Source organism: Triturus cristatus, chromosome 10 (genome assembly GCF_964204655.1).
Source record: "Triturus cristatus chromosome 10, aTriCri1.1, whole genome shotgun sequence".
Taxonomy (NCBI): domain Eukaryota; kingdom Metazoa; phylum Chordata; class Amphibia; order Caudata; family Salamandridae; genus Triturus; species Triturus cristatus.
The window spans coordinates 248140427-248161716 of record NC_140593.1 but is presented as its reverse complement, the minus strand read 5'-3'; the positions used below and the strand labels follow the sequence as shown (position 1 = coordinate 248161716).

Genomic DNA, 21290 nt, shown 5'->3' with positions numbered 1-21290 from the left:
AAGTGGACACTGGCTAAGTACAGTTTCCATTAGTAAATATGGGCTGTGGGTAGCTTGGAAATTGGGTAGGTTGTGAGGTAAATTGGTACATGAAGTAGCGCACATCTGAATCGGCATCACAAAATCTGGATCTGGAATGGAGCTTGCCACAAAGTGCAAATGTAATGGCCCCAAAACCAAAGGTGTGACACAGAAAAGCCAATCGCCTTCATCATTGGTAAACCCCAAAGTGGCCTTACCACCAGTAATGTAGCTTGGACAGAGAGGAAAAGCTATTGAAAAGATACCACCCTCAAGGTATGAGGAAATAAAAGGGACAAAGACAACGGTAATGCATCATTTTGGGAGGGAATTTTAATTGAAACTAAGAAAATAAGCATTGGCCACACCAGTAAGTTTCATCTATAAGAGCTATAGGCTTTGGCAATGTTTTGTAGCCATGCTGTACTGCAGCGTGGATGCTTTGCAGTCTGGCTAAAACTAATTTTAAAAAGCACTTTGATGTGCTTCTTTTTTGTATTTTTTAAATAGTGCATTAGTACTGGATGCATCACAGGGGCCGATTACGATCTCGGTTGAAAAATAAAATACAGCCGGTATGAATTGAAACCAGATGGTCATCCTGGCTGGAGTCTGATGGGCTCAAGGAGCCCGTCGGCCAGTTAGAAGCCAGCCCGTAATCCATATGGATGACGTTTTACGCCGTCCGGATTACGATGCACGTTTTCCGACAGGCTTTCCACATGGGGCTTTCCGACATGGAAAACCTTTTAGAAAACGTGTTTGGGGGCCCCCTTTTGATTGCGGACTGCAGTTGGGGTCCAAGGAGGCACCTATGGTGCCTTCTTGTCGATCCCTGCACCTTGTGGCAGGCACCTTGACCGACCGACTTTGTAATAAGCCCCACAGTCTTTTATATTATTATTTTTAGCCGAGCTGCACAGCAGCAATGGTGATATACAGCATGACAACAAATCATTGCCAGAGTTGGCAATTCCCATGTTGTACCGTATGAACAAAAGGCAATTGCAGACCCTATAGTCTCAAAGCTACGGCATATTGACTTTGCCAATGCTTGTTAGGTCTCGGCACAACACGCCTGTAATTCTGAGCAAATCAATCAATTCATCTCCCCAGGCGTGAAAAAGAAAAAAAATATGACGTCTTGCAAATCATTTTATCACGTAAAGCAAGCAATTGCGTCTAGGACCAGGTCTTTAGAAAATATATTTGGAAGCAGATAACAACTTCTGCCACAATAAAAGCAGATAACAACTGTTGTCACCATAAACATACATTTCAAAGGAGAAAGGGGCATCTTTGAAGTGCGTGTGGCACAGTAAGATGTAGCAACAAATGGCAAGAGGTTCAACAAGGACAACAGGGAAGAAGAAAAAATAAAAGTAGCACTAAATTACAGAGCAATCAGTGGAAGGCCAGCAATCAAGCTGAAGCAGTCAGTACTTGGTGCCTGCCTCAGCCCAAAGAAGAGGAAGTGAAGCCAGTGCACTCGGACCAATTATAAGGAAGCAAATATGAGTGACAGTGAAACCAACAAATGGTAAGCAATGGGAGGGCTTCAAGCTCCTTATACTAAACAATACATCTCATAGCAACAACACATGAAAGGTGGGCAGGCGAGACCTAATAATGTATGTACGTACCAACAGCAAACTCCTGCACAAAGTAAACACTGCACAGGTGCCATAGTTTGTAACAATGTATGTTCATGCTGCTCCTTCCATGTTATGCTGCCCTGTTGGTAAACAGGCCCACATGTTCTTGCCATGTATTACTGCACAACAGCTTTTGCAGCACTCTGAAGAGAGTGACTGTCTTTTTTGCTACTGAGTGAGAGTGAATGGAGACAGCAGGTGTCTGACTACCTGGTACTAGGCATTAGGGCAATTAAAATACTCTACTATCTTATTTGAATTAAAAGTGCATATTACTTGATCTGAACTGATTGAAAATCTAATGACAGTGTCCACCTTTATCTAGCATGTGTGGTGCTAGAATTATTGAGCACACTTCCCCAAAAAAGCTCTTTCCATTTGAGTTTCAACGCAGTTCAAATCTGCTGATAACAAAACACCCATTCCTACTTGTCAAGAGTCTATAAGTATAACTAATGATAATAACCATGATTTACAGAGCCTCATAACACACTTATACCTTCCCTGAGCATCAAAATAGCCGATGTTACTGTTACCCAATATAATGGTCTTCCGCCGAATGACTTTAAAGACTGGAAGATGGAGGTGGCCCTGCTGAGAACACCCTCAGCGAGCGCCTAGCTCAGTAAACCATTGAGCTCTTATACCGGTGTAAATGAGTTGTTTTCAAAGTGTAGGCTAAACACCTTACAGTCATTTGTATCTGTCTTGCCAAGGTATCTAAGAATTCTCTTTTTTTCACAATAGCTGAACCATTATTTAGGCTATCCAATCTCTGAAAAAAGGCCTTTAATGCACAAAGGGATCCTTTTTGAAAGCACACATATCATGCTCAGGTAATATGCCTCCAGTAAAGGTGCAAGAAGACAGTCAGTTTTAACCACTGCAGATAATAGACAAAGCTGTGATTAATTTAAGCCAGTGGTTTCTGGTGCTCAGCATGGCACATTAATGTCAATACCGGCAGTTACGAAAGTTTGCCACACGGTGGTGCTGTTTGTCTAATTTTGTGATGAGCACATCAACAGTGGTTTAATAATTCAATATACATTAAAATGACAGATACCTGCCACCCAAAGATGTAATAATAGCTTAGGCAGCAAGTATTAGTCGGTTTTAATGTACATTAAACATCCTAATTGTCACAGTTGTAGAAGTGTGATGGTTAGTTGTGTTGGTACTGTCATTGGCAGCACTGGTGGGGGCAATGGATGGTGTAAGCTGCTGTGGCCTCCAGACAAGGGCCCTGGCACTTATATTTTTTGCAGATTAAGCACAGGGGCAAAGTGCTGTCGGTGTCTACCGAACTTCACTGAACACAAGCAAGAAGCATTCAGAGCAAAACCAACCAATAGCCTTCATGAATGAAGGAGGGAAATGCAGCAAGAGAAACACTAGGAATCATAAAGATGAACCCACATAGGAGTATAGTGTTATCTTTATCTATGCCTAGAGACAAAGGCAGACCCAGAGTAATGCTTTTAAAGTAACATACCATTGTCAGGTCTCAGACCCCACCATCTCCGAGGAGAATGGGAAGACCAACTTACAGGTTGGTGAAAACATGAACCTATTTTTTATCTGCTAGTAGTTTGGGAAGTTAGGAAAATGCAACTTCATGAATACCAGTTTCAATACAGATTTCATTAGCACAATTCCACAGGCAGCAGGTATAATGAACGGTAACTCTGATGGTATTATATTAATAATAATAATAATATTAATAATAATAATTAGTAGTAGTAGTAGTAGTAGTGGCAGTAGTAGTAGCAATAGTAGTAGCAGTAGTGGTAGTAGTAGAAGCAATAGTAGTAGCAGTAGTGGCAGGAGTAGTAGCAGTAGTGACAGTAGTAGTAGCAATAGTAGTAGCAGTAGTGGTAGTAGTAGAAGTAGTAGCAGTAGTGGTAGTAGTAGTAGCAATAGTAGAAGCAGTAGTGGCCGTAGTAGTAGCAATAGTAGTAGCAGTAGTGGCAGTAGTAGTAGCAATAGTAGTAGCATTAGTGGTAGTAGTAGCAGTAGAAGAAATAGTTGTAGTAGTATTCGGTCAGGCTTTACCTGGTAAAAATTGTGCAGAGATGAAAGGTAGGGGTGTGCAAAATTCATTTAATTTGGTTTATTGTAAATAAGAAAAACTTTGGAAAAATTATGCATATATACACAACATCCAAATCCATCATTTAGCACTATATTTTAGCACATAGTGAGTCCTGTTTCAATTTTGATTTGCAAATGAGGGTATCCCTTTGCGCAGAGGCAAAGAAGCTGACAAGAGGTGCACTGTTAGTGCGTCCACTGATGGCAGCCCTCTGGAGGGGAGAAACGGGGGGCCCTATAGTCCTGAAAAGACATCCCCTTGCAGGCAGGCATAGTTACTCACTCCACCCGTCTGCAAGGGGATCTCCAATCCCCATAAAAGTGCAGGTGGAATGCCGCCTCCACAGTCAAACACGGAGCGACTGCTTCAAAGCCGCTCAGCTTTTCGCTTGAATGTGCTGTCACCAGAGCAGCACGAGTTTGCGGCTGCCCTGGGGACAGCACATTCAATGTAACAGGGCGCACTTTCTCCTTTTGCACCCAACGTATCTGTCTTTCGGTGCGCCGTGGCACAAACACGGAAAGTGTGCCCTCTCTGTAGTAGGGCCCGGCTGTATTCTCGCAGAATTGATCAGTTCGAGTGAGCTGTTAACTCGTGTTTCCGGCCTCATGAGAACCATCAGGCCATCTGTACTACAGGGATCTTCTGTTTTGCAAACTTCAATTTAACATGAAGTTTTCTGAGTTTCGTTGCACGTGAACACTGTTGAACGTGGGCAGGAAAGCAGTCACTCAGATCTCTGGAGTGGGAACCCTCATGCATTCAACAAATTATAATGAAGTACATTGAAGGAATCATTAGATTTCTGAATAAACAAGGACACAGTCATCTAGCTATGCTACATGCCCAGAGTGAATCAAAATGAATGTCTGATGTGAATGATTTTGACCACTGTAGTTGGAGAGCTTTGCACAGTGGTATTAGCTAAAGTAATGCAAGAACTAAATGCATTTCCACCCACTTCTTTGAAAGCTATCTGCACGGCTATGGCTACAAGAACTGTTGGTTCCTCCCGCCCTCCAGAAAGGCCTCCCGCCCACCAGGAAGGCCTCCCGCCCACCAGGAAGGCTTATAATCAAACCATCCCTAAATCCTTAAGGGCAGCATGGCTGGCATTGTAATCCCACCATCCTTTCAATACAGCATTCATGCCTTGCTGCACCTGCTACTTTGTAACCACACCAACCCTTCAAGGAAGTGTTGCTGGCCCTGCTGGACCTGTCAGTTTATAACCCCATCATCTTTACAGCCAGCATGGCTGGCACTGCTGTACCTGTTACTTTGTAACCCCAACAACCTCTCAAGGAAGCATTGTTTGCCCTGCTGTGTTACTTTGTAAGCCCACCATCTTTAAGTTGCAGCATGGCTGGCCTTGCTGAACCTGTTACTTTAGAACCACAACAAAGTTTTCAAGGTAAGGTGGCTGGCCCTGCTGAACCTGTGAGTTTGTAACCCCAACAACCTCTCAAGGAAGCATTGTTTGCCCTGCTGTGTTACTTTGTAAGCCCACCATCTTTAAGTGACAACATGGCTGGCCCTGCTGAACCTGTGAGTTTATAACCCACTATCTTTAAAACACAAAATGGCTGGCACCGCTGTACCTGTTAGTTTGTAACCCCGCAATCTTTAAAGGTAGCATTCTGGCACTGCTGTACCTGTTATCTTTAAAACTAAACATGGCTTACACTGCTGTATCTGTTAATAGGTAATCCCACCAACCTTAAAAGGAATCATGGCAGGCCCTGCTGAACCTGCTAGTTTATAAGACCATTATCTTTAGGAGAAAGCATGGCTGGTGCTGTTCTACCTGTTAGTCATCTTTGTCTGGACCAGCTGGACCTGTTAGTTTATAACCCCTTATTCTTTAAAATGCAGCATGATTGGCTGGCGCCTCTGTGCCTGTTAGTCTGTAGTCTTATCATCTTTAAGAGGCAACATGGCTGGCCCTGCTGCACCTGTTAGTTCACCAAAGTGACCTGCGAGGTTTATAGCCCCTCATGCTTTAAAAGGCAATGCGGCTAGCGTGGCTGTATATATTAATTCACCTGTGAAACTGGAATGGCTTATAACCCCACTATCTTTTAAAGGGAGAATGGCTGATGTCATATTTATAAGGTAGCACGGCTGATCCTGCTGTCCCTATTAGTTCACCAAGATGACCAGTGAGGTTTATAACCACACCATCATTAAAAGGCAGCATGCCTGGCACGACTAGAAGGTCGCCAGAAAATCTTACAGAAAGCCTTACAACCCCACCTTCTATCAAAATCAAAATGGTTGGCGCCACCTTTAAAAGGCAGCACGGCTAGCACCACTATCTACGAGGTTTAAAACCCCATCATCTTTAAAAGGCCGCCCAGAAGAGCCCCCACTGCAGATAATGGCTGAGAATTATAATAGTTGAACACCCCCTCTTCACTCGGAGTGCTCATAGTGGTATTGCCAGTAACTTCAAAAATCGATTTTGGTTCACCTGCCTCATTAATTAAAATCTCAGATGTTTATAATAATATTTTGGCAATTATCCTGACTGGACAACTGTTTGAAAGAAGAGAGGAACCAACTATTTTACACCAGCGGAGTGATGGGGGTCAATGCAGCCTAAGCGGTGCACGGGGTCCTCCCCAACTCCTTCAGGGGCCCCTCAACCCTTCATGGGCTCCCAGTCGGCCCAAAGACAATGAACATCTGTGTGACATGAGACACTCAGTGCTGCTATCCACATTCTGCAAGGGGGGCCCCAATTATGTTGCGTTACGCCACCGTCTTACACTTATTTTTATCAACACCATATGTGTCTTGTCCCAACCCCCTCCACGTAGAAAGTCACTTCTCATACGAACTATAATTCACAGCAAGAAAGTGATGACAACAGTGGCTGCACTGTGGTGTTGAGGGCTAGTCCCTGATGCTAAATAAATAATGAGACACTGACACCAGATATGTGAGTAGTTAACTGGCCCACGGATTGTGCTCCCAGCTGCTTTTATTAGCAGGGTCACCTGACTGGTGATACTTGTGATGGATGCATGTTGGGTGTTTATAGGTATAGCCTAGAGGGAGGGGCCAGCTGACTTGTTACGTGTCCAGCAGCACACTACAGGCACCAACATTCAATAACATGCTTGTTATGGTTCCCAAGTGTGCTGTGAATTGCAGATGCATTTAGTCATGTCATATGAAACCACATCAATCCACAGCGTCTTATGGACTCCAAGAATATCTCCTGTCACAATCTTCGTGTAGTCATGACAATGATATTGTGGTGCTCACCTTTGTGCCCTTCATAGCTTCCGTGTAACAGTATGTAGTACATAGTGATGTATCGCCCTAAAATGCCAAGGGTCTGCCCAGACATGGGTCCCTTGCTCACTGTGCCACTAGGACCAACTCGACTGAAGAGGCCCAATCAGGGCAAAACCTGCCTTGGGTTGCTTGTGTTCCTTCAGAGAGAACCTGACTTGGCAGTGCAGCTGGACTGTTCCCACTGTAGCAGGGTCAAAAATGATTTGCATTCTTTCATATGAAACTACTCAGGTCATCTTGTAACTTCCTGAACCACTCAGTTTTAAAATGTAAATGGTAAGGCATTAAATAGAAAGGTAAACTTGGGGAGAATCATCATCGTAACTATGTTCGCTCTCCGCAAAATCGATAGGGGCAAGTACATCCATGACTTCAATAATTTCTTCAGTTCCAAATAGATTCTGTTAAAGTTAATGAAAGCCATCTTGTCCAGGTCTTTAACTATTCCTACCTCGAGGTATCTAATCTCCAACTTTTCTAGTGTGGAGTCGACTGGACCGTTCCAGGTATTGGTCTCTGTTTTATCCTTGTTTACTAAATATCCGGAAACTTTCCCAAAGGCACCGCTTAATTCCATTATGAGTGGTAGTGATACATGTATAGATTAAGAGGTCTCAGCGTATAACGCTTCATTTTTAATCCTGTCAAGCTATTTAAAAGGGAGAATTTTCTGTTCTGACCTGATTCTTCTTGCCAGGGGTTCTATATATAAGTTAAAGAGTTGATGTGACAATCGGTATCCTTGTCTAGTACCCCGGCCTATCGTGATTTTAGATGAGAGAGACCCATTTATCACTATCCTTGCTGTTGGTGAATTATAGATCAATCTTATAGCCTTGAGGAAGTTGTTGCTCAACCCATTTTGTTCGATAACTCCATACAGATAGGGCCAACTGACTATCGAAAGCTTTGGCAGCGTCAACCATTATAATGGTTAACGGAGACCTAGTTGTAATAGCAATATCAATTGCACTGATTAAATCATGCGTTAAGTCATGAAGCTGCCTGTGTTTCATAAAACCCTTTTGATTCTCATGTATGATGTTCGTTGAAACACTATTTAACCTTTTGGCAAGTATTTGTGTGAATATTTTATAATCACTATTCAGCAAGGAGATTGGCCTGTAGGACTCACACTTCTTGGGGTCTTTGGTGGGTTTTAAAATTAATGTTCTAACTGCCTCTTTCCATGAGGCTGGGGGAGGTGCATTCTTGATATAGATGCTATTCAGTAGATTAGTTAGGTGCGGGACAAGTACTTCCTTTAGAACCTTGTACAACTCATTCAGGATGCCGTCCGGGCCTGCCGCTTTCCCTCTTTTTAAATAGGCAATTGATTTCTCTATCTCTAGGGCAGTGATTTCTATATTGAGGGGGGATTGTTGACCAGTATCCAACCTAGGAAGAGAGTCCTGTTGCAACCATTCCTTCACTTCTGTCTGTTTGGACTTCGTATCCTCAGTATAGAAGTCTTTAAAAAAATCCCTGAATGCCATCCCGATACTGTGATCTTCCAAGCAAGGTTCTCAAGTAGGGCCAAACTGTACCTCCTTAATTTAATTTTGTAGCAGATGTTGCCTTGTCTTCCAGGCTAGTAATTTCCCACAAATTTCCCCATATTCATAATGAGCCAGTTTGCTGGTGTCCCACCCCTCTCGAACCCTTTTTTCTAAAAACTCAACTAGGTGTTCCCTGGCCTCATTCAACTTCACCTGAAGCTCGGTTCTTAAAGTGACATTGTGACAGTCAATGAGGTTTTTCTGTGCCTTGTCAATTCTAGCCTCACATTCTCTTAATTCCTTTCCCCCTTCTTTCCTTCTAAACACTGCATTACTTGTTATTCTTCCTCGCATGTAAGCCTTAAAGGCATCCCAAAAATTATTAAATGCAGGCGAAGTTTCATTTATCTCAAAGAACTCTATTGTGTCCTTTTTTAGTGCATCTACCACATCTTGATTTCCTAAAAGAGTTCTATCTAAAGTCCACCAAGACTCAGTTTGATGGCTCTCCATAGAGACTACTAATTTTACTGCCGCATGATCTGAGAGTTGTTCTGGTTGGTGCTTAACTGTGGAAATATTTTTACTTAACCTTGCATCGATAAGAAAGAAATCTATTCTGGAGGCGTGTGGCTATTTCATATTCTGATAAGTAAACTTTTTTCTAGAGCCTGCTTTAAATCTCCAGATATCCATTAGACCTAGATTCTTAATGATTTGCTGTACGATCTTCCTCATTTTGGGAGAATTTACTGTGGGTCTTATTGAAGACTTATCAAGGGGGATTCATCAATATATTGAAATCAACCCCCCCATAATAATTTTATACTTAGAATCAAGTAAGTGTTTATATAATTCTCCAAGAGGAGACAGATCGTCCACATTAGGACCATAATAGCCTACCAGTGTGTATCCTGACTTGTCTATTTTGATATTGGTTATAACCCATGTGCCCCTATATCCACAATGGAGCTTTTTTATTTTAGCACGTGCCGATTTTTTAACTAATATGGCTACTCCTTTTACACTGCATGATTGGTTAATACATACCTGATGCGATATCCATCTATTTGTTTTAAGAATCTCATCCCATTCCTCACATAAAGCTGTTTGGATTGCCTGGAAAACACTGTGTGAAAAGAAAATAGATTGAGGGATAGCACTACAGGATTTCCAACTATACCACTGGGCCTTCTTCCTGAAGAAACTTAAACACCTCTTAATGGACAACTAGTAAATAATTTCTCCTCACCTAATGGTTGTGAAAAAAAACCTTCCAGAAGAAGGTAATTTTTTCTCATTTAAATTCGGCCACCCCAAATTTTTTACAAACGATCAAATTCAAGGTTTTACTAGCAGCCTCTAGACTATGGGTTCAAGTTAAACGGAACTCACCGGGGAACCCTCAATGAATTTAGATGCCCTAGCTGTGCCTTTATCAACAGCAGGTCTGACAATCATCAATTATCAAGCTGGTCCCATAACCAACAGCAGATCGGGCTCAAAATAGAGTGGGAGAAAGAGATAATCAGGGACCAGAGATATGTGAAGGAAGTGTCCAAATAGTACTGGATGCTGGTGGAGGATGGTCCCCCTACTTTGCCAGAGGAGATATGGAAGATGGACCTGCCGGAGCCAGACATCCAAAATGTATGGCAAGTATCTGTGGCTACACTTTGGGTTACAGTGAGATCTGCACCTCTGAGGAGGAACCATCTGTTTACCTTATACAGAGCGTACTGGTCCCCGAAGAAGTTGTCAAAGAAGGGTGGAAGCAAGAAGAGACTATGCCCTGAGTGTACGCTTGAGAATGCAGACAACATCTATCTACTATGGCAGTGTCCCGTAATCCAACTCTTCTGTTAAGACGTGGGTACATTTCTGTCAAGATTATTTGGGGGCAATATAGAGGTGAGCCTTGAATTGGTCATTTTCGGGATTTGGCATGGTGGTGGAAACTATCACAAATTGAGGAAAGCTGAGGCTCAGCTTCTTTTTATTTTGATAATAATTGCACGTAGGAATATTTGTACAAAATGGTTCTCTCACAATGCACCATCTATACTTGAGTGGGTCTCCTATACTAGACATATTTGCAGGTTGGACCGCACAACCGGTTCTGCTAAAAGGACACAAATGTGGGATCCACTGCTTGCAAACACTGAATAATAGATTACAAGCGGGTAGGATTGACCTGGTCAGGTGGTGAGAACGAATTGCTATAGTATCTTAAAACAGTCCAATGATTAAGACACACTTCAACAATTGAGGCGGTTGGTAACATCGAACGGAAACTTCCCTCCAAAATGGTTTGAAAGTGGCCCTAAAAGGAGACTAAGCTACTATTAGCACCGGTTCATCCCAGGTCGTTCCCAGCTTAGAACTTGGACCCAAGTCGTATATGAGGACTAAACAAAAAATAAATGATTTGTATATAGTTATTTGCTAATTTGAGGTGGCATGAAGGTTAAAAGAACAATGGATTGGAATGCTACCCTGAGTGATTGCTAATGGTTAGACTTATTGCAAGCATCTCCCACCACCTTTTGTGTCTGTGGCATAAACATGCAACAGGATTTAATTCTCATGAGAGTTGTTGCATGAGGAATCAAATGTATCTGGGTGATTTTGCCTGAGAGTTCAGTCGTATACTTAGAAGTAAGGCATAGTTCTTTTTTTTATTTGTCTTTATAAAGAATATTCATATACCAAACTCCTAGTCATAAGGGTCTGTGGATCACTGCTCGGAACATAAGAATGTGACCCACATAGAGGGTGAACGGGGATGTTTACAAGCAAAAAGTTAAGTGGGTAACAACTGAAGTTAGGTGAGGTGTGTGATTAGTCACAGGAAGGAAAATAGTCAAGTGCTAGGCCTTGAGTCCTTTTTTGAAATGTAGGACACGTCTAAAGGAAATATATGTCTGGTGCAGACAATATGGTCATTCAGGTACAAAATGCGAACCCATCAGCACAACAGACAGGAGAACGTACACCCTCGCTGTGGACAATAACCTACTGCCACAGAATGTGCTTGTTTCTGACAGGAATATCATGATCTCAGGCAAGTGCTGTGCAGCGCTTGAATGCAGAAATAAGCTACTTCTGACCACAGAGCTGCGCATGTACGCGGGGTGTCAGCTTGGAGTCTTTCTTAAAAGTAGTGCAGTAGACACTGCTGCCTATGGCAGGATCCTTATTAAAGAGTGTGGGCATATGACCAGGGATATATATAGAGATGTAAACAAAATACTCACTCACAGCAAGTTGTTTTTAGGAACTGTGAGATATGTTTAAAGAGAGAGACAACTCCCCGAAAGGAACCAGACATATGGCAGTGGCGTAACACAGGCCCCCGCAGCCCGCGCAGTGCGGGGGGGCCTCCAAGCTCCGAGGGGCCCCCTCCGCACAGTACTCTGGATGGAGATCTCCTGATTGAGTCCAGAGGGGGGCCCTCCACGTGCCTTGCAGGTGGGCCCCTCCAGTTTCGTTACACCAGTGACACATGGATCTGTCACAAAGTCCCTCCTGCACTGGTAAAGGGCATGAGACCAACCATACCGTAAAGCACAGACAATGGCAGGAGAAAGGTGGCCGACATGACACAGGTTAGTCAGGTGAAAAAAATACAGTTCAGATAGGTGCATACCACTTTCAATATATTACCCTGACATGATTAAAATGAGCACAGAGTGAGATGGAACAAAAATACAGGCATCCAGATCATGCAGGATAGAAATATATAAAATCATAATAAGGACAAAATTGACTTAAACTCCAAATAGATAGGATATTTCAAAAGACAATAAAGCTGCTTTCAAGAAACACTGAAAACACAGCCATTACAACCCTTAATCATATGTTAGACAGTGAATGTTTATCAAGAGTTTTAGTAAATAATTGGTAATGGTTAAACAGAAACCAAAAGTGAAACCTCAAAAGAATTCAGGTTAAAAGAAGAGAAAGGCAACCAAGAGGTCAATCTTCCCTACACCCCCCCTTTACCAGCAGGATCTAGGGTCAGAGATACATCCATGGTATCTGTGGCCAATTAAAGAATGGAAGGCTCATTAATGCTTATAGAAAGTCCTTAGGACAATAACTGGGAAACTGGTGGCGCAACACAGCGATACATATATGTCACCAAGCTGTAAATCAACGTTAAAGTTTCACAGAACAATAAACACCTGCCACAATGGCCAGTATCCATAAACAAAATCCTCAAAAATACGAGTTTGTACTTTTATAAAGATTTAAAAAAAGTTTTTTAAAGTTTTAAAAAGACGAGTTCATACTTTTAATTTTGTCATCCTCACATCGAAGTGTTCTTAGCTGGACTGTAGTGGGATTTGTGTTATAGAAAAGTTTAATAAACTCTTTTCAAACACAAATTCTAATGCTATAAGCATGAAAGAAAAGTCCACCCCAAACCAAATATTAATCTAGTGACTGAGATTTGTAGTTACACTAGCGCACAAGTTCTTGTTTTGAACTAGCTTCATTACCTGACAAAAATCAGGGGGTACTGAGCTAATCGCTTGATTTCCCCCTGATTCAAATTCTAATTAAAATAGTGTAATGTTTAAATATTTAGCATGTAAAAAGAATGGCGTTTTGTTCATTCGGGTTACAACTTAAACAAGCCTTCCTCTCACATTGCTGTTTTGCACATAGAACCTGGTATTAATGCCCCTATGTGCTAAATTGCTCCTTGAAATTAAGTTGATGGAATATCAAAAAGAAAGGAAAATCCTCTAGTAAAAACGTAGTCCCTCATTGTGAGATGCCAGGTAAATAGAGCGGGTGTTAGGGAGTGTGGAATTAATGATTGTGTCTGCTATCACCCACCAGTTACTGAGTATCACAAGTTTTGGCCACAGAATGGGAAATACCATGATGGACCTGGCATCCTTTATTTCAGGTGACTCCTGATCCAGAGTCATCTTTCATGGACATTTTGCACCAGCCGAAAGAATGAGGAATAGGTCAATGGAAAAGGTTTTAGTTTTCCTGGGTGAATCCCTGAATCTATAATACTCATTACCGAACGGATTGGTATCCTCCCAGGACACCTTGTCACCAACTGTTACTGGGCACCGATAACTGAGATCTTATAATTGAGATCTATTATATTTCTAGCTTGGAAGAGGAAAGTGGATTTTGCATCTGGACCTTTGATGGATCACAAGTACAATAGTGGATCAGTGTTCAGAAAACACATAATAAAACAAGCATTTGCAATGCAATCGGTCTCGCCTTTGGGCCCGTATAAGTGTTTAGCCATGCAGCATATTATCCTGGGTGCTGCAGCATCTACTGTTATTTAACATGGAGGCTTTGACACTAATAGACACATTATAGCACTGCTCTTTCAGCCATCTAGATCTACATTTTAATAGATGATTTTTTTAACATATATAAATATTCTTCATCCTGTCAACCTAAAAACAGGAAAGCACACAAAACCATGAAATAAGCTGAGTAGCTGTTACAATCAAACTGTCAACAAGGTCGGCTTATTACACCTAAAAATGTAAAAAATGTGAAAAATTCCACTCTGCAACCGAGTGCTTTCCTTTTTGATATGAATAGAGGGTTAAAGTAGTGCGTTTCTTTTTTGCAGGTTTATATAACGCGAGCTCGAACCAAATGCATTGATGCGGGTTACATTATACAAGGCATGCATTCAATTTTTTTAGGTGGGAGGGAGACATTCCATTTTTTTAGGCGGGGGAGTTTAACTGATTTGCCCAAAATAATAGGATGATGAGGCAACGCCGGGACTCGAACCTGGTTCACCAGTTCCAAAGACGGTGGTTCTGGCAGTAACACAATAGTTCACTGGATTGTTTGGTCATGAAATCCATCTGCTTTACGTATATGCTCATTTTCTTAATGTAGCCACCATCCCCTATTATGTATAATTTCATTAAATAAATAGCTTGAAAATGAGACAGGTGTGGCTAAAATTGTTACATATATTACAAACATCTGCAACTTTATCAAGGCAGGAAAAACAACAAAATGTTGCATAATTAGCACCAACGCAACCCATTGTATCCGGTACATCACAAACATTACAAAAGGAATATGCTATCCATGGGTTTCTTGTTGAGTAACAGATTGGCTTTTTTTTTGGTGGGTGGCTAACTCAATGAAACTCATTTTATCACTTTCGGGAGCATGAAGGGCTGATGGGAACCGTATAGATAAAACCTTTGGTCATCGGCTCTCTAATGTGGATGCATTAGTCCATGGAGCCAGTGTCTTTCCACTATAAAAGTCGCTTTGCCCCCGACTGATGCTCCAGTGTGCCGCAGGAAGATGCAGTTGTGTTATTCCGCTGCAGGTGGTATGCGTTCTGGAAAACGGTCTATGCATGCATCCTTTCTCTGTTCGTGTGTTGGTGCTGAAGGCGCGCAGTGGTGTGTTTATCATTCTTGTGATTGGTGTCTAGAGAGAGCTCAGGTGGGACAATGAGGAAGGGTGGGGGGAGAATTGGCGCTGGCGAGAGAGAGCGGAGTCCAGTGACTGCAAGAGAAGACAAGCATTTGCAACGCAAATTGGTCTCGCATTTGAGAGAGTTAGAAGTATTGGCGATGTAAATGACAATGTCTTTTACCTATATGATGTGGATTGGAGTGCAGTGTATGTATGTGGATTGGAGTGGAATTACATGGGTTGGATTGGAATTATTAGTTGTGGAATTGTGATGAGTGGATTTCTGTAGTGAAATTCAGTGGCATGAAGTGTAGTGGACATATGTGGTTAGTAATTATGTGGTAATAAGTGCACTGGAAGTATGTGGAGTGGGATTGTGTGTTATGGAGTGGAATGGCATTTTGTGTTGTGGAGTGGTATGTTGTGGAGTTTAGTTATGTGGTGTGCTGTTGAATTTTGTGGCACGATGTGGAATTCTGTAGTGTGGATTGAATGTATGTGGAGTGTTGTGTAATTGTGTTGTTGAGTTGAAATATGGGGTTTGTAGTCGAACTAGGTGTTGTGGAACGGAAATGTATAGAGTTGAATTCTGTGGCTTGGAAGTGTGTAGCGTTGAGTTAAATTATGCTGACTGAAACTCTGTGGCGTGCCCAAAGTGAGGTAGCATAGTGGGAAAAAGAACAAGAGGTTGAAATACTATGCGAGCAATTGGCATTGGTTAAATTTATTGCAAGCAGACCGCCTATCACATTTTGTGTGTTTGAGATCTTGTCTGCGGCCCATGTTTACATTTGCCTGCAGTCAGTGGAACCTTTGCAATGAAACATGATATGTAACTTCCACTATGAAGCCTCGAAATTACTTTTTTAGTACTGAAGCATATAGCATATTACAGTAGTAGTGTATACTGCATGCCTCGCAGAGCGAGCAGCGCATGTGCGCTGCTGCTATAGGCTCGACCTAATGAATGAAAAAAGAAAACCAGTCACAAAACACACGCACACTAACATACATAGACACACACACAGAAAATAGACATTTATACAGTTTAGAGCACACACATACGGCCTCACAAGGGCATACTCAGCACACAGGTACACAGCATGCATGTATACAATCATCACATCACACACAGATATAGACACTCAGGCATCTCCTGGGGGACATTTCAGTTAACAGGTTACAGATCTCATTTCTTGGAATCACCTAGTGCTCTGTGGGCTGTTTGGCACCCACTGAGTTGCTCAGGAGGGCATTCCCTTTAATTCCCCTCCATCCGGAGGCTGCTCATTGATGTGTTGGGGTGTCTGGCGGTTTCTGTTGACATTTGTGTCCCACCAGTTGTTCTTTTGCCTTTTCAGCTAGACAAAGTGCAGTGTAAAAAAAAACCTAATGGCGCAACTGACCGAGGAGAAGCCATTTGTAACTGGTCCAGTGGAGGGGTAAATAACTAATGGAAACATGCAGACAAACTCATCAATAAAGGTAGAATCCACAGACGGGCGTGTGCCCATAGACACACGTGCCCCTCAGCGTGGGCCCCACCCCCACCGCGCCGCTAAAGCACAATCACGCTGCATTTATGGTTTCTTAGCAGAGAAACTTCAAACCCATTGACATGGTGACCCGTCGTCTCCGAAAGGGGATTGCGGCGAGGATTCCTCCCATGTGGTGCTTGGCAGCCAGTCAGAGTAGGGCACACATCCTCCTCCCACCCACCCACCCATCCCCCCACGTGAGGCTCTTTTAGGCTTGTAATGGAATGGGTGCCATTACTCACACTTCGCTCCCCCCTCTCTACAGAACCCCCCTCTCATCCTTCCACCCTCTAATAGCTTCACTTCGTAGTGTATACTGCATGCCTCCCAATGCAAGCAGCGTATGCGCGCCACTGCTATAGGCTCGACCTAAAAATGGGTGAGAGAGATAGACTCAGTTGTTATTAATAGGGGTTCAAAAGTGGTGAAAGTGGAAAACAGAGATCTCTGGACCCCAGAGTTGAGATACCGAACGGAGAAACAGGAATGCAGAATGAGTAAAAGAGGATGCGGAAGAACTACAGTGAAATGATGAGAAGCCAAGAGACCGATAATGAGAAGCCAAGAGACAGTAAAGAGGACAGCTGAGCCAAAAGGATGGAGATGGCTGCCGATAAGTGCAGTTAGGGGCAGCGGCATAAACATTTTCAAAATGGATGATAATGGGTGTATTATTGTTGGACTGATGTGCAGGCGAAGCAAGGGAGCCTGCTGGAGCTCCCCATAGCTACTCCACCCTACAACCACCCACCTCAGGTCAACAGTTTACTCCATTTTACTCAGGAAGCAGCACTACCACACTGGAATATCCTTTAGCAAAGTATTTTAATCTAGTAGCTTAGTCCAATTTGTTTCATTCTTGGGATAAAGACTGCTACCACCACAAACCATCTGATTGTTAGAATGAATATCAGGAGTGGAGTACTGCATCCTCGTGACACTGAATAACCTGGCAATCTTTATACACCCTGTAATATCAAAACTAAATACAAAGGTCACTGCAACCAAATGTAAACTAAATATACAGCATAATGCAAGAAATGCAAAGTTTGCTATACGGTTTGTTGGCATGCGAAGCTTCAGTTCTTTTGCTGAGGCAGAGCAGGCGTCCATTAGGGAAACAAAACTTGTTTTAATGCTAGGAGAATACTTTAGACAACAGTATTTCCCTTCTACTCCATACCACTTTAGACCTTCATTAAAGCAGGAGGAGCTCACCATGTGTACTGCAGTGCTTCGTTTGTTAAAAAAACATAAGCGCTAGGGACCAACATTTTCCTAGGAGGACGTGGCAAACTGTCATTGCAGTAGTGTCCAGGCACCTTCCACTACTGACACAGCCACTGAGCTGTTGCATCGCCAGCACTAGATCTACATATAAGCACTGATGATTCGAATAGAACAGCATCCCAGCATGACTATTTGGGTTGGGATGCCAGGTTGCACCATGACCTGCTAAAAGGGTCTTGTTCTGTTCCAATAGGAGAACAGCATTTAGACAGAGAAGGGTTGGTACTGTTCATTAGTACTGTAACAGCTCTTCTGACATGCGCAAGTACGAAGCTTTACTTACATAACTGTACTAAAATGAGTTGATAATTCAATTAATTGTAAAAGGCACCCAAATTATCAATCCAAGATGCAGTTATTTTTGATCACATGTATGTATTTCTCATAGTGTCTTATGGTACAATATGTCCATTACTTGCTGGTAAAATTACTCTTATACAATATTTAACCATACAGTTTCTCTCCCTGAAACACAATCTGGCCATTGTGGAGAATACCATATAGTTGGGCTTTATCCTTGAAAACCATCTAGACCTTGAGAGACAAATCTCAGCGATGGCCAAAAGCGCGTGAAACCTCTAAGACTGATCTGGGGCCTTCGGCAGCTCATTCCTGAGCAGGACGTGAAACCTGTGGTCCAGGCAGTGGTTCCTTCCAGGCTAGAGTGAGATAACTCCCTCCTCTCTGGGATCCTTGCTGCTCATCCAGCTCCTCTGAGAGCAGGCTCCAAGCTGCTGCTGCTTGTGACAGCCCACAGGAAATCCAACCACAACTTCTCTACCCCTCTCCCTGCATTGGCTTCCCGCTGAGAACAGCTCCACGTTCTCCTTCCTGGCTGGAATATTAAAGTCTTCGGAGCTCGACCAGGATCAAAAAGGACTGACTTTCCTGTTCGAACTTCCTACTTTCAAGGAAGATCGCAACAAGGCTTTGGAACTCCCTCCTCCGCCCTTGCACAACCTCGCATTCAACAGGGAACTCAAAATGTTCCCATTTGAAAGAAACTTTGGCAAAAGTAAAGATCGTTGCGCATCTCCAATGCTGACTTGGCCTGTCCTTTCTGTTATAAATAATTGTTCTCTCTGCTCTGGAGATAACTCACTGCTGACTTACTATGATTGTTCCCCAGCTACTTCTGATCCTGTAATGTCCGGATGGTATGGGCTGCTTGTTCATTGTTTCCCTGGTGCTAATCGGTTGTTTGTATGATGTTTGTTAACCAGAACTTACTTCCTGCTCTCTTGTAAAGCGCTGTAACGCCGTTGGGCCAAGCATGTGCTATATAAAAACCGCAATAAATAAAAACAAGCATTGGCATAGCCAATAGGTCTCGCCTTTGGGACCTTATAAGTGTTTAGCCATGCAACAGTTGCATAACTAAATACTTATGATGTCCCAAAAGCGAGACCTATTGGCTATGCCAAGCGGCTGTGCGGCCGCGAAAGTGAAAGTAATCGCGGGAAATCGTGGCGCGCGCGCCCACGCACATGCACTGTAGCTCTAGGCTGGCCTGGTAGCACTTTTTGGAGCCCTCTCAATAAGACTCGCCAGACCAGCACATGCGCTGGGTCAGGCGAGACCTAATAAAAATGATGGGTAGTTTGTTTCTCATCATTTGAGATAAAACAACTCATGTTAATTCATAACATATAATTTTACATATTAGAAATTACACTATTTCTGGAGAGGTTTTACTTTCTTACGTCCAGGCGTTTATTGCACAGTGTATGGCAATGGCACGGAAATATTCTGCGCCCTTTCAGACTGCACAGAGATCTTTGTAGTAAGTCAGATGGTTGTATAGAGCAATGTTTTTATCGAAATGTTGCACATTTTTGTACAAATTATCCTTTGTTTGGACGCAGACTGCGGTTTACATAAGAATGTGGAGAAGATGTGGCGATACGGCCAGACCTGCCGACTATAGAACTGGGGAACTAGGTTTGAGTCTTGGCGTGAGCTCAACATCCTGAGATTCTGGGCAAATCACCTGATCTTCCCGCGCCTAAAACAAATGAATGTGTCCTTGTGTAACATAATTAGTGCTCATGTAAAAGCGGTCCAGTACCTTTAGGTGGAGTTCGCGGATTATAAACGTGCCAAAAAAAAAATAGAAAATGACAACTTTCACTGGCCTTTACATACAGTTAAGACTCGATGCATCAATCAACTGAGCCATGTCACAGAGTACTTTGTTAAATGTTTCCAAGTGCTTGGTGTTTTAAGGATGGCCATTACGTAGTGGGATCCCTGAAGCTTCACTCCGTACTGTATACTGCATGCCTCACAAAGCGAGTAGAAGAGTTAAGAACAATGGTTCAAGGATGGCCCAAAAGGGTCCAATAGAAAAGGTGACCCAGGCAGGGTCACTTGTTTTTTAAGATAAGTGAAATCAATTCCGTAGGGAGCAGGAGACAAAGTACGTAAAGGGTCATGTAGGTCAAAAGATAGCAGGTATTTATTTAAACAAAGTCAATTTTAGAATGCTCACAAAATAAGAAAAGCGTGGTGTGAAATAGTGATAGTAGTTTTAAAAAGACAAGTGACCCTGCCTGGGTCACCTTTTCTATTGGACCCTTTTGGGCCATCCTTGAACCATTGTTCTTAACTCTTCATTATCACCCCAGGTTCACATATCGGGGTACCCTTGTCTCCTAAAACCTCACAAAGCGAGTAGCGCGTGCGCGCTGCCGCTATAGGCTCGACCTAAACATGTGGAGAATAGAGTGAGGAGATGAAGAGCTCCTGGTCAGTGTGGCATGGTGTAGCACACTGAACCAGACAGAAAATGGTGGCGGCTCTTTAAATCGGAGTATGGTGGCAGGTTCTTTAAATCAGGGGCAGTTAGAATGTCCCAACCAGCTATGATAATACAGGTTCAAAGCACCCAAAAAGAAGATGCGCCGGCGCCTGGGGTGAGTTTTTAATGAAAAACATTAGTAAAGTATACGTAGGGGTCATTGTATTTATAGTAATTGCCTCAACAGCTTGAAACGTTTGATGATGAACATTCTAAGTTGAAGACGAGGCTGATGGCGCGAGCCTTGCCCAAGGAGGAGCATGAGTTTAAGAATGGAACAAGACAAGGAAATGGAGGAGAGAAACAATAGGAAATAAGAGTGAAAGATCCACATGAAAACAACTTGCAAACAACTCCTGCTTCATTTACCCATTCCATGCACTCTCCGTTAACCAGCGGTGCACGGTGGCACAGTCGATCCAGTGATCCAGCACCGGGCTAAGGGGGGAGCATGCCAATTCCAGCACAGGGCTAATGAGGACCGACCCAGTAGGGAAGGTCTGCCGGAACGGGGCAAAAAAGGGCAGGTACCATGCATGTTAAACATGGAAGTGGTGGCGTGGAGGATGGCACTAGGGAGATTAAGTGAGGGCAGCAATGACAGGAGGGAGGGAGGCTGTGCAAGCGAGGACGTAACAGATTACC

The 21290-nt window shown here is 42.9% G+C and overlaps 1 protein-coding gene across 15 annotated transcripts in view; it reads right to left on the bottom strand.

Annotated features, from left to right (window-relative positions):
* Nucleotides 1–21290, bottom strand: part of HDAC9 (histone deacetylase 9) — a 779881-nt gene that overhangs the window by 154674 nt on the left and 603917 nt on the right. The window lies entirely within an intron of this gene.